The sequence below is a fragment of the Adiantum capillus-veneris genome, chromosome 6, assembly GCF_014529385.1.
Source record: "Adiantum capillus-veneris isolate H3 chromosome 6, ASM1452938v2, whole genome shotgun sequence".
NCBI classification, from domain to species: Eukaryota; Viridiplantae; Streptophyta; class Polypodiopsida; order Polypodiales; family Pteridaceae; genus Adiantum; species Adiantum capillus-veneris.
In genome coordinates, this window is record NC_140936.1 from 128631326 (window position 1) to 128645425 (window position 14100).

At 39.6% G+C, this 14100-nt stretch overlaps 1 pseudogene; it reads left to right on the top strand.

The window, feature by feature from the left end:
• Nucleotides 1-1438: 1438 nt before the first annotated feature.
• Nucleotides 1439-5076, top strand: LOC147456265 (uncharacterized; annotated as a pseudogene).
• Nucleotides 5077-14100: the final 9024 nt, after the last annotated feature.

Sequence of the window (14100 nt, forward strand, 5' to 3'; positions counted from 1 at the left end):
CCTTAGAGAATGATGGCGAGGATGGTGGCCATGGAGCATGAGAGAAGACTCCTTATTTAGGTTTTAGGGCTAGTAATGTAGCATACTAGAGGGAGAGAGAGAGAGGGAGAGAGAGTAGAGCTCCATCCATAGCTCCTCGTTGTGAGCAATGTCGTCATAGCTTTATTGCTTGGTGAAGGGGGTGAAGTGTTGTTCTTGAGTGAGAGTAGGCCTCCTTATATAGGTTTCTGAGAGGGTTTAGGATTAGGGATAAACATGCTTAAATCCGTTGATTGGGGTTACTTTTTGCTCAGGGTGGTCACAGATTGAGGTCACCTGATATGTCACCATCAAGATATTCTCTAGAGTGATGTGAGAGGGGAGGGTAAATGCTGATTTTTCTGATTGTGACACATGGGGATAAGGCCTTGACCAGCATTTAAGAGTAGGTAGGTGGCTGTTGAAACTGGAGGTTCTGCACATGTCAGGGGGGGACCTGCTGGGTCCTCCTGAATATCAAATTCTCAAAAAGTCCTCAACCATGGCTTCTTTTGACATGTGTTCTTTGAAAAAATCAGCATGTCTCTTTTCAACTCAAAAGTCTTCATCCCTGTAACTCAAAACCATAAGATTTTCCCCTTTTCTCCTCCTGTAACTGCATTGTTGATGCCCAATCACTGCTTCTAGTAACAGTGAACTGTTACCTACCAAATACTTATGGTGCAGTAAAAAATATTTACCATGGGTAAAAAAAGTTACTGTAGGTAAAAAGTTATTTGTATTTACCATGTAGGTGAAAAATATTTACTGTAGGTAAAAAAATATTTACTGTGGTAAAAAATATTTACTGTCGGTAAAAAAGTGAAAACGGAGTATGCTGTGCTGTGAGTCCACACGAGCATCCTCGTGTAAATTTCACTAGAAATTCACAGCTAGAATGGGCTATTTTGTAAGATATAGGTTGTAGGCATGCATAAGAGCTCGTTCCCACGTATCTTCTGTCCATGGCACTTTTTACTCTTTGGTGCTTGTGAAGTAGATTTTTCTTCTCTTTCGAGATCCCTTGGACTAGAGTATCCTCATCTCCCCAACAACTGACTGTGCCTTTATTGCATCTTCAGAAGGGGTCCTAAAAACCATGCATCACATATGATCATGCATACTCACACACAAAGACACTTACAATCATGCATTTGCATACACATAAAAACACAAATACACTTGTTGTAGTACACACACACATTGACACATATTGAAGTGTAGAGCTATACATATGTCGAAGTGGTCTTGTATTTGTTTCTTCCAGGGAGCATTGTGGTGCTACATGGAAGCAAGTATGGAATGAGATTTTATTTTTATTTGCATTTTACGCCGTTATACTGCCAAAATTTTGAAGTTTCTATTTGAATTGTTGTTGCTAAGAATACTTTTGTTGTTTAGTGATTATAGTTGATAGACTATGGTTCGTACACCATCTAAACGTGGCAGGACATGTATCTATCAAAGTAAGTTCAGCTATACTAAGATATTTGTGGTTTTTTTTTTTATCACTATATAGTAAGCTAGTTGTGGTCTTGTTGTTTTTTGTTGTTAGGAGTAGGATACACATTAAGGTCTAGCACTATAGGACATAGGGTTAATGCACGATCTTCCATTTGTTCTTCCAATGTTCGTCCAAAAGGAGGATATATTGGGTGATGTACATGAAGAAGAGAATATATTGGGTGATGTGCATGAAGAAGAGTAGCTGATAGATATTCATGCTACACAAGGTGGAGTGGTGGCCCAAAGCGTGTCTGAAGCAACGACAATTGTTGCTAAACCTGCCGATCATCCTTTAGTGTTTGTAAAGGATGTTCATGGTCGCATATTGGAAGATATGTAGAGGGTTTTATTGCAAAGAGAGGTGGGGAACCTCCTCACATTCCTCTCTGCAGATTGATGGAAAACGAATCCATTAGAGAGCTGGGTCCATTAGAGAGATGGATCCAGGCACTACGGGCTTAGTGAAAAGGTTTGAGATATTTGGATACAGTGTGATTGGAGCTCCATTTCTTGTGTCATTTAAGAAGCCTGGCCATGATCAACATTATTACAAAAAGAAGAATGGGGGCCTATTTGGCAAGAAATTAACGATGATTTTGATAATTCCCTTCCTCTAGGAGAAAATAATTTATTGTTTGGGATGGCAATCACCGCTTCAAAACTTGGATACACTTGATAAAAATGCGTAAGTGAATTGTTTTTTGTTTAATATAAGGTTGTCTTGTATTACTCTATGCTATCTAATTTTCCCTTTTGTTGTTTGTAGAATTTTCAATGATAAGATGGAGACATTGTTTTTTCAAGTGTCAATTTGTCCATGTTGATAGAAGTGCAGAGGGAGAGCTTATGCTAGCTCTACACTCTGAGATTGAGTAGGCTCATTTGTTCTTTTTTAAGATATTGTAATTACTATGTCAATGTCATTATCTTGCTATCTAATTTAAGATATTGTGGTTTAGGATTGGTAGAGCCACTATGAGCACAAATTTTGGTCAAGATATCTTCTTGTTCCGGAAACTAGCCGTGGCAAGCAAAGATTCTCTAATGAAAGACTGTCCCCAAGATTGGATTCGATGGATAGAGGTAGAGCTTGCTTGCGAGAAGAAGGCATCTAAAGGGAGTTGGTACAACGCTCCTGCTCTATTATTGGCACTGCTCATATGAAAGCTATACTTTTTTACCTTAAAGTATACTTTTTATGTAATTTCTAAAGCTATACATAATTTTGTAAAATCTTACTTCTTTTCCTACTTGCTCTACAAAAGGAAAATTTTGACATGTCTCTTATCAAAGAGGTGCAAGAGATCAATGATCCATCAATTTCAGTGCCAAAAAACAAAATGGTTGCTTGAGGAAGAGTAGAAAAAATATTCGGAGAAAGGGATTATAAGGTAAACATTGTCTCTTCTCACCATTCATGTTTGAATTTCTACAAAATTGTAAGTTTACATTTCATTTGGATTGAATTGATTGGATTTTATTTAGTGCAAATGCAACATAGATGTTGGCCATTTTCAACCCTGCCAATGGCCCAGGGTTCTTCTCTTTGTTATTGAACTTCAATCAGGTAAGAGAAAAGGATAAGGTGGGCCTTACAAGAGACAAGGTCCACTCTTTGGAAGCTTTTAAAATAATACCCGAATAGGTAATAATCCGTGGCCCAAAAATGCACATGAAATCATCAAATGAATCAATGCATTTATGGTTTGTTTATTATTTTCTTTATAGGAAAAAGGAAATATTGCACTCTTTGATGCATTGCCATGTAGATGGTGTTACTTCTGAGTGTTATATTAGTTCCATGAAATTAAGAATGTACTTGTGTAAAGAATGGTATTGGGGAAGTATCTTGAAGCGGATCAAAGGGAAAATGATTGATGGACTGCCAGAGGGCTTTGAAGCATGGTTTCATCATCGGTTGAGGGACCACATTGATAAAGATTTTATGGAGCTTTGGAGTAAGCTCAACACAAAAGAGTCGCATGAAAATTTTCCAGAGCTCATGGAATCTTTGAGGAGAGTATTATTCAGGTAAAACAATTCATATCTTTAAGGTTGATATTCTATTTTGCACTTAGAGTTTGTATAATAAATAAGTCACTAGGTAAAGGAGCTCAAATATGGTTAAATGCATTTTTTGTAGATGGATAACTCAGCTTTACAATCAAACTTTGTTGGAGAAGTTGCCAGTTGTTGTTGAAAGTTGGAGGGGCCTCTCTTTTGAGGAGTGTATGTTTTTGCTATGGATGAGAGATCATGGTTTGCTTGATTGGGAAATTGAGTATTCACCTTGGTGGCTAGATTATACTTGAGGCACCTACCCACGCTATGAAGGGAACTTATCTAAAGGTCATTTTTTGGCATTTATAATAAGTACAAAATTGTTAAAGTGCTCAGGTTATTTAAGCTATGTTTGTGAGAGAAACATATTCTTGTTTAGTTTAGAGCACGTTCTTGAAATAAATGAAGAGGGTATTGAGGAGATTGGCTCGGCTTCTAAGAAAGCCACCTCTTTAAAAAGAGTAAACACTAGTATAATCGCCTCTATAAAGAAATGATTGGAATTCGTTAAATCCAAAAAGCCCAAGAAGTCCCCCCAAAAAAATAAAATAGGTTCTCAAGGTTCCACAAATAAACTTGCTTGTAAAGATATCTAGCTCACTTTTTTTCTACTCAACAAGTCTTGATAAAATATTTTATTTTTAGATTATGATGTGACCGTTATTGGCAACATGATATATGTTTACAAAATTTCTCTTGATGATGAGAAATGGTAAATACATGTGAGAAGAAAGATTGACTATGTGTGGCATGTGTTGTGAATGTTTGAAATACATGTGTTTGATTGTATGCAGGATCTTGAATTTTCTACATTCAACCAATGTTGATGGGGAAAAGAGCAATGAAGTGGACTCTCTTTTGTTTGCGGATTTTCCAATAAATTTTAAAATTGAGAAATTTTTGGAGAACGAGGTATGCATTCTTCAAAACCTCAATGGGCACCTCTAGTAGATGACAATTTTGGAACTTTAAATAAAGTAAAAATGCGTAATATGCAGGTTCCTCCATGGAATCAATTCTCTCAAAAATTGAGTAAGAAAGTGGCCATGGTAGCTTCTAAGTATAAGGCAGACAATGGGTGGTACATCACCTTAAGCTACATTGATCACTTTGGCATTGTGATTGGCTATGCCATTGAGATGGGATTCAAAATGATGCACACCATCCTTATTTTGATTCTCGATGGTTATATGCAAAAGACCATTGAGATTGAGAGAGTAAGCAAAGTTGTTTATTGATTGGAAAAAGATGCTCGTAGTTTTCTTCAATTAGATCACATTCTAATTGTAATTTGTAGGTGGAAACACTATTTCTAGGATTGTTTTATCATAAGGTAAACGTCCTATCTACGATCAACGAGATGGAGAGAGCGTGGACAACAAATTTTTTGATGCCAAGTCCGGAATATTGGTGGAGCGTACTGACGGAGAGTACATTGGAGGACATGATCTTAGAGGTGCCGCCAAGTGTAGCCTTGACTTATTTTGGTAAGAAGATATGCTTCCTACTATGTCTTGTTAGACTATGTTACGTAAAGTAAAAATGCGCATGGATGCTCGTTGCAAATGATCATCCCTTTCATATGATTGGGGTAAGGTGAGGGAGCATGATTTCTTCATCATATTTCATCTTGGATCTACTCACAACTTCATATCAACGGAGTTGGCCACAAAGTTGGGCATACAAGCTGTTAAAAGGTCAATCTTTCAACAACGCTTCCATCAAGATTCCATAAAGATTCCTCAAAGATTCTCTAAAGATACTCTAAAGATTTCAACTAAAGATGCTGAAGAAGTGATGAAGACGAAGATGGATGCTGTAATGTGAAGATACAAGCTCATAGACATCATCGAATATCCCGTTATTATTATTTTGAGCCATTACGGCCACTTTTGTAATGTTTACGGGAACTTCATATTTTAAGTAGGCAATTGTATTTTTGCCACAGATGCTTGTTGGATGAGCAAAGCCAGCTCACGGTGTTGTAATTAAGCTCTATAGAAGCCTAGGGACAAATCAGGTCATTGTGGTCGGACATTAGGTTTTCTAAGGCTTAGTATATAAGCCAAAACCTAAAGCATTGTAAAAAGACTTCTAATAAATCGGATCTTTTGTGTCGTTGGGAGACTGCAAGAGAGTGAGAGTGTGTGTGTGTGTGTGCTACAGGAGCTACGGTGTTGGGAATCGCAAACGGAGAGCAACAGTGTATTGCCCACGAGGAGAGCTACGCGTTGATTCTTACATCACGCGCGTTCGTCTGTGTTTTGGCAGATTCACTTTTGGAGTTTTGGTGAGTAGTTGTTGTTTGTTTTTGCATTTCAACATATCCACGTGATCAGAGCGAGTAGAGCTACACATTAGGCACTTTAGTTTTCAGAAACGTCGACCTGCAAAAACCGGCCAAACATCCTACGCGTTTCTGCACGGAGGGTATTGAGTAGGTTTTTTTGGTCACGGACCTTAGGGAGAGTGGCCTATTGGTGTTGATAGGATATCCCTCAAGTTTTGTAACATTTCGAGAACGTCTAATGGGTTTTTGGCTTGCGGTAGCATCATAGGAGACTCTCACATTCACAGAACGGATGGCATGTAGATTTGATATCTCTGTAGGAAGTAGTCATTAGTCGATCGAGTAGAGGTTGACACCCTTTTCTTGCTTCCACGCGCCTGCGGGTCGAGCTTCGTCCTCAGTTGACATTATATGTTAGGTGAGTTCTCGCTATGCTGACGTCCATCGCGGCGTACCCGTCCAACATTGGCGCCGCTGCCGGGGACGAGAGCCTTAAGTAGGTGACCGAGACTAGTCCTTGAGGATAGAGGTCCCTCTGGCTGGCCAGAGTATATTCATTATTTTAGATAGGATCGGAGAGTGGTGGAATCTCTTGGTCTTAGAGGGAGTCTAGGGAGCGTGTGTCTGGCCTAGATCCTTCGTCTTAGGTAGTATTAGGTAGTAGTAGGACGTTGTGGTGTAGAGAGTAGGAGTTGGAGTGGTACATGTGGTGGTAGGTTGACTTGAGAGTCTATGTGAGTCCAGGAAGCAACCGAGACATCAAAATCACCATCTCGCATGATGAGTAGGAGTAGGGTAAGTAGGATATCTTGATTGTTGATCTAGAGCACTTTATGCATGTCTTATTTTCTCTTAGGCTCCCAGAGAAGTGGAAAACGCTATGTAGGAAAGACTGTAAGTTTTGTTTGGAAGCTCATTTGAAGTCCAAAAGTTTCAGTGATTATTGTTGAGAGCTCTACAGAGCATAGGGAGTACTACTGCCAGAAAAACATTGCATTTTATGACAGTAGACATCCTACGCGTAGGATGTCTCCAGGGCACTTTTGGCAGGGAATTTGGGAAAACTAAGGTTGCCAATGGGTTCAGAGGGTAGGTTTTACCCTAGTAACATATTGACTTGGGTGTTTTTTCCTATTTTTGTTGACCAAAAGCCAAAAGGTAGAGTCAAAAAACACAAAATTTCAGAAAAAGGTTAAATTGAGTGATCTTTGCATGATTTTTGCAATTGTGAAGCATACTTGCACTTTCTGAGAGCATAAGAAGGGTTCAGAAACACTTCAGAGTAAAAAAATCAGCAGTAGACATCCTACGAGTAGGATGTCTATAGGGTGATCTGGGCATTTTTTTGAGAATCTGAGTTGACCAGTGTGTTTAGAAGGTAGGTTTTACCCTATTTTCACCTAGAAAGTGGAAATTTGACCATATCTTGATAGGATAAGGCCAAATAGACTGAAATTGCCAGACATCCTACCCAAATTGTGCCAAGGCATTATTCCAAGACCAAAACCATAGGATGGCTGCAGGAGCATGATCAGCATGATATATTGAGTGACTGAGAGAGTTTTCATCTCATTTGGGGGAGAAACGGGGGTCCTAAGCAGACTTTAGCACTTTTGACTGAAAAAGACTAGAACAGCTAAAATTAGGGTCTTTTGAAATCCAAATCAAAATCTAAGCATACCACTGTGTTGCTGACATTAAGGGGAAGCTTTGAGTCAAGTCTGGGATCAAACAGGTCAAAAAGACATCCTACGCGTAGGATGTCATCTGTGTGATTTTGCACTCCAAACTTAATTTTGAGCATACCAAAGTGATCAGTACCTCAAGGGGAGCCTATGCTTTGAATTTCAAGCAATTCTGGGCAAAAACACATCCTACGCGTAGGATGTCTAATGCATTAAATTGAAGCCAGATACTGACTGTAGGCCTAGCAGGGAGTTTTAGAGCCTGAGGCAAGCCTCCTAGTCAATTTTGGTCCAATTTGGAGTTGATTTGACTTGGGAATTCATCAGAAGAGACATCAGGCTTCTAGAGCAGATTCTTGATCATTTGACCAGCCTACAAGTGTCAGAATCAAAAAATAAAAAGAGATGGGAGTTTAGCACATCAAGGGGAAGCTACAGTGCAAGTTTGAGCTAAAACAGAGTAAAAAGACATCCTACGCGTAGGATGTCTCAAGGTCATTTTTAGGTCCAAATGAAATTCTGAGCATACCATTGTGTTGCTGGACTTAAGGGGACTCTCTAGACCAAATTTTGTTAAATTCTGAGCATATAGACATCCTACGCGTAGGATGTCTCTAGGCTAGTTTTAGGTTCCAGCTGAAATTTTGACCATACAGAAGTGTTCACAGTGTCACAAAGATCCCAAATCTTCTTCCATTCTAAACTGCATTTCACTTTTGGCCATAACTTTCACAAACGGTATCGGATTGGAAAAGTTTTTATATCAAAACGTAGCTTGAGAGCGACTCTACAGATCTTAGATCAAAACATGAACTAAATGGATGTCTATGGCAACCATTTAGTTCAACTTTTAAAAAAAACGTCGTTTAAGGCCTCAAAATGCATCCGGAAGTCAGGGGTGTCTAAAACCGACAGTTCGAAAGAATTGTGAGGAAACGGTCACGGTTTTGAAGACTGTTGAGTTAACAGATTGAAATTATCTTTTGGGAAAACCATTGGTCACCCGCTGGAAGGTGCTCAAGGAACAAGTGTGGCCGTCAAAGGTACTTCAAGGATTTCTGCATTCATTGTGAAAAAGTTTGCCAGCTAAATAGAATTTTGTAGATTGTGTGCTAAAGTGAACACAGGTTAGCTCGACTCAAGAATCGCTACAAAGGGAGCAGTCGTTGCAGTATAGTGGTAAGTTGCATAACTTATCACAATGCTTCCACTAGATCGAGGCCTACTAAAAAGCTGTAGGAAAAGCAAGCAGCCAGACAAGACAGTATGAGTCTTGGCAAGCAAGGGAGCTAAGAAGTTCAAGCAGTGCAAGCAAAACCCAATTTAGAAAACTCAGAGATTAAGACATCCACAACAGTTGAAGAACCTCAAGCGAAAAAAGACCGACACAAGGGTGCTAATAATTTTTATTAGCATTGAGGCAAGCAATTAGAGCTATCACTGAATAGGTACAACAAGGGAGTCAACACGAAAGCAATGGCGTCTCAAAGGAATCAGACCATTCAGGAAGAAGCTTCAAGTACATCCACAGATATTACAAGAGAGCAAATTCGGATCTATCTGATTGGATACTACAAAGGACTGCCATGCTATGAGGATGTCAATCGGAATTTGTACATCAAGACAAAGAAAGATACAGAGGAAACTCGGACGTCTCAATATGTGGAAGTTGAAACAGTGAAGAATGTACTACACCCACATCCAAATTTCATGGAAGACTGTCTGGGATCAATTTACATGAGGCACGGAAAATACATCGACAATGAGATAGAAATGTTGTACAAGGATCAACTTACATAACTCTACGCATATCCTCCAAGTATTTTTCTGTACAAAGCACAAGATGGAAAACAGAAATTTGGTACCCTCTATGGAGATGAAGATGGTCGATACTACAGGGCTGTCACAAGTCATGAAGTACCTGTAGAAAACAATCATTACTTTATAGCAGAAGCGTTTGGCTCAAGAGGAGAAGACTACATGTCTAAAGGTGGTAATGTATACCATCTCGTAATGGGTTTACCTCTAACTACGCACTTGGAAGAGTTAACAACTACAGCTGTCACTGCACAAATGGGTGGCACAACACAAGGCACAACATGGAAAGACACAACACAAGTCTCGTGCATTGCACCACCACAAGAGGTACCAGCTATGAAGATAGCCCAACTTCAAAAAGAACTAGCTTGGTCTCAAGAGCTACTTAACAAAGCATAAGAAGTCATATCATCAGGCATTGAACACATGCTAACATCAGATATGAAACCCTCTCGGATGGTGGGAGTTCAAACTCAACAAAGAGACCCCATATCTTCAAGAACGAGATTAAGAAGTCCAGTTTTGCAAGAAGCAGTGTCCTTTTCAAGAGTTCAAGTGGAATTTCAAGAAGCATTGGAAGATTCCGAGCCGGAGGAGAGACCACTGGAAATTCACAATGCCCAATGTAGAAGGTCAGGTCAAGATGTCATTGTGGTTGACAAATACGATAGGCACTATGAAATAGCCGATGTGAAAAATATGGATGAGTTTAGCAATTGTGGGCAACCTGTAACTAACATACTTGGACCCCGTCCAAAAGCACCATCAAGGGAAACTGAAAACAAAAATTGGGTTCGACCTTCACTCTCGGTGCAGAACTCGCCAAAATCAACTCGGAAACATACCCCTAAGGCTATGCAGAAGCCCCACGTCAAAGACCATATACTGATGGAAGAATTAGTATCACAACTGCTAGAAAGCATGGATAGTGATTTGATCTTGTATGCAAGCAATAATGGAAGCTATTTTCAGCTTCTCAAGGACAAGACGATGAAGGATAAAGAGACAAAGCCAGTGGATACACCTAAGTCAGTCGTAATCTATGGGTTCATGCATGCAAATAAGAGGTCATATATGTATCTAGATACCACAGGAAACCATTATTAGCAGCATTATGGAGAGTTACCTCGTCCAAAGGGTGCACATGTTGAGATAACAACATATTGCGACCAATGTGCCATTGGTCATTTAGTGAAGGACTGCCTAGTAAAGCTCTACATGGAAAAGAAGAAGCAACAAGCCAAAAGAAAAGTTCAGACAGTGACAACAAGGGAACGGAAGAAAGAATCCCCAACAAGATCTCCGAAAAAGAATTAGATTTTGTCGCAGAGCACAAAAGATAGGCTCAAGACACAGTTTCTTGAAGTCAAGGGTGTCAACGACATTATCATAGAGAATCAAGCTTTCAAAAAAGATCAATTGAATCAACTGATTCAAGATTGTTTAAGGAACCTCAGTGAGGACAAGTCAGAGCATCCACAAGGTGATGAAGATGAAGCTCGTAGTTCAAGGTTCGAGAGCAAAAGAAGCCAAGATTCTGACGATAGTGAGCCAACGCAAGAAGAGGTGGCAGAGGTAACAAAAATTCTTAGTGCCATGTCACAAGTGGAAGACATGCAAATAGAATCAATGGATGAGGCTGAAAGTCTACCAAATAAATTCTCTAATGTGGACTCTTTATTGGTGATTGAAAAAAATCAAAGAGTATGAGAAGCTAAAAGAAGATGTAATTGAAGACATAAAATGCGCAGAAGAAAGGGAAATGACTGAGTCCAAGATTGATTACCAAGGACAAGCAATACAGGATATGAATGAATATTTTCGAGAAGAGATTCTACAAAAACCCATGGAACAATGGAAACCAAAGGCCACGGCGACCATTGCATCAGAAGAAGAGAGTAAACCTCAACATCCTACTACACAAGCTTCAAAACATTTCCAAGAATAAAAGTCACCATTGAATGACCTTCAAGTGCTAGAAGAAGTAAATAGTGACAGAGAGCTTCTAAAATAAAGATTCAAGACGTCAGAGTCAGAAACTAGCAATGAACACCAACAAGCAGCTACAACAGAAGATAGTAAGCACTTGGGACATGCTACAACCAGTCAAATGACAAAGAAGTTCAACATACAAGAGGATGACAAAGCTTCCAAGGCACAAAAGTCCAAGACAAGTACCAAAAGCAAAGAGAACATCAGTTACTTGACAACCAACAAGAAGATTAAATTTTCGTTGGATGTGCATGAGAAACTGAAATTCAATTTTACAGCAGAGATAGATTGCACTGCCACGACTAATGTCATGTCTTATGGGTTGTGGTTACTTCTAGGTAAGCCAGAACTGTATGAAATTCAGGTACATGTTCCTATATCACATGGAATAACCATCACAAGTTTAGGGATTGCAGAATCTTCCCTTAAACTACGGTCAAAGGTAATCAAAGACAAATTCCTAGTGGTGGATTCATCGAAAATGAGTACACATTTGATTTTGTCCAAGCACTGGGCAAAAACATTGGCAAAAGAACCTAGATTTTCAACAATGGTCATCACGACTAGCTCTCAAGAAATCCAGCCTACTACTGCTCCAAGATTATCGGCTTCCAACAAAGGTAAAGCCAAAATGAGCCCTCAACTGTTCTAACAACAGAAGCAGCCCCTTAAATCAGAGTCTTCAATCCAGCCCCGAAAAGTTCAAGACAGAGCTGACCACATGCTTCCACATGAAAGACAGAATCCAAATAAAATCTTTCAACCGAAATACCCTACACTGCGAGATCATCGTCGACAAAAATCTTCAAAGGTCTACATCAAAGCTGAAGAAATCAAGGTCAAGGACCCAATATGGGTAAATGAGCCTAGCCGATTGACGAAAGGTAAACACATGGGATGGATAGCCTCCCACTACAGCTTAGCAGAGCAAGGCTATTATGAGGGTCAAAAGAAACTTTGGTTACCAAAACCACAGACCTCGGCTTATGTGGTGGATAAAGGTTTCAAAAAGCGTCCCCAAAACCAACAAAGCTCATATTTATATTGCCAAAGGAGACCAACCAACAAGGCTCGCCAAAGGAAGGCAAGAAATTTCAAATCCAACTGGCCTTCATACCAACAGAGGACTTCATCGATAAATAATCCCAAAAATGGCACTCTTGTACATCTCAATACGACATCAAAAACATCATGGGAAGTGCCATCTACAATTCGTCAAGCACAACGTTACTATCAAGGAAATTGGAGAATCTTCTACCAAAGATGCGCGGTAAACTTTCTTCAAGCAAACGACTTCAGCTTGAAAATAATCACAATTTCACGGAAGTCAAAATCAAGGACAATGTCACAGTCAAGGCAAAGGATATCTACAAAGACACGCTAATCACACGATGCAGATACAAATGGGTGCCAAAAGAAAAACAAATAACGAAGAAGATTGAAGTCATCTCGAGCTCTCAAGAAATGTCAAGACATGATAGAAAAAGTGTAACGGGGAATGGAGCGAGCCAATCTTCTCAACCAAGGGACCAACAACAACAAAAAGAAATTTTGACAACCAAGGTCACCCAGATATGGCAAAAGAAACCAATATTGCCAGTATGGTCCTTTACAAATCCTCTCTTCGAGGATGGGAGTTTTGAATTTCAAAACCTATTCTTGGTCGAAAGCTCCCGAGACTAAGTCAAGATGCCATAAAAATAATGGCATAAGAGTCCAGAGTCGGGCAGCTGAGCCACTAAATGACCAAGCATTAGACCCAAGCTTCATGTCTTAATATTCTTTGTGGTCTATGAGTCTAGATATTTAGATTAAAGCTCAAGCTCGAGAGTTGAGCATACATAAAGTCATGTCACTCATGCTGGAAGAGGTGAGCATAAGAGTCAAAGTCTACTATTTTAAATGGTGGAGTGGCGGAGTAGTCCAGAAAAACACTCATGCACATGAACACAGTGAGAGAGTGGAAAAAACCTCATCGACAGAAACCCTTCTTGTGAGTAACGAAAGCTCTTGAAGTCAAATATCTTTTTGCTTCTCTAGCTACGTTCACTCCAGGAAGCACCCATTCAAACTCCTCTCGCACCGCATATTGTTTCCCATGCATCTATCTGTGCAAGCATATATAATGTCCCATCATTGGACATTTGCATTTGACATGATTTGTGTTCCACCCATGCACTTACACAACAAAATGACGACGACGAAGTGGTAACAGGTTTCATAAGCATTTGCTCAACAACAATGACTCTGACTTCAAGCTACTAACTCTTATCCACTGTATATCCAGTAATAGTAGCCATATGGCCATAAGTACTTTAATTCAACAGTTACATCAAACATAAGTACATATAACCTCACATTTAATGGTGACTAAAGGCATTTTTTTCCCACTGGGTTTTTCCCTCTAGTCCTATCCAGGTATCCAAGACTTTCATTTTGTAATATACGCCAGTTTTTATTTTTACTATTTTATTTTTCTTATAAAAACACAGAAAAGCAGACCAACGACATCCCTAAACAACTACATGCTCATCATCTATAGGATCCAAGGGGAGCGGCCCAGAAACAATTCAAAAAGGCTTCAAGATTACAGGTACACATGCAGGATGACACCCAAAGAACAAAGAATACAGAGCTGCCAAGATAAATACTTGCTGCAACAACAAACCTCACTCAACCTATTCACGCTACAACAACCAATCGGAGGGGGAGAGCTATGGCTTCAACTAC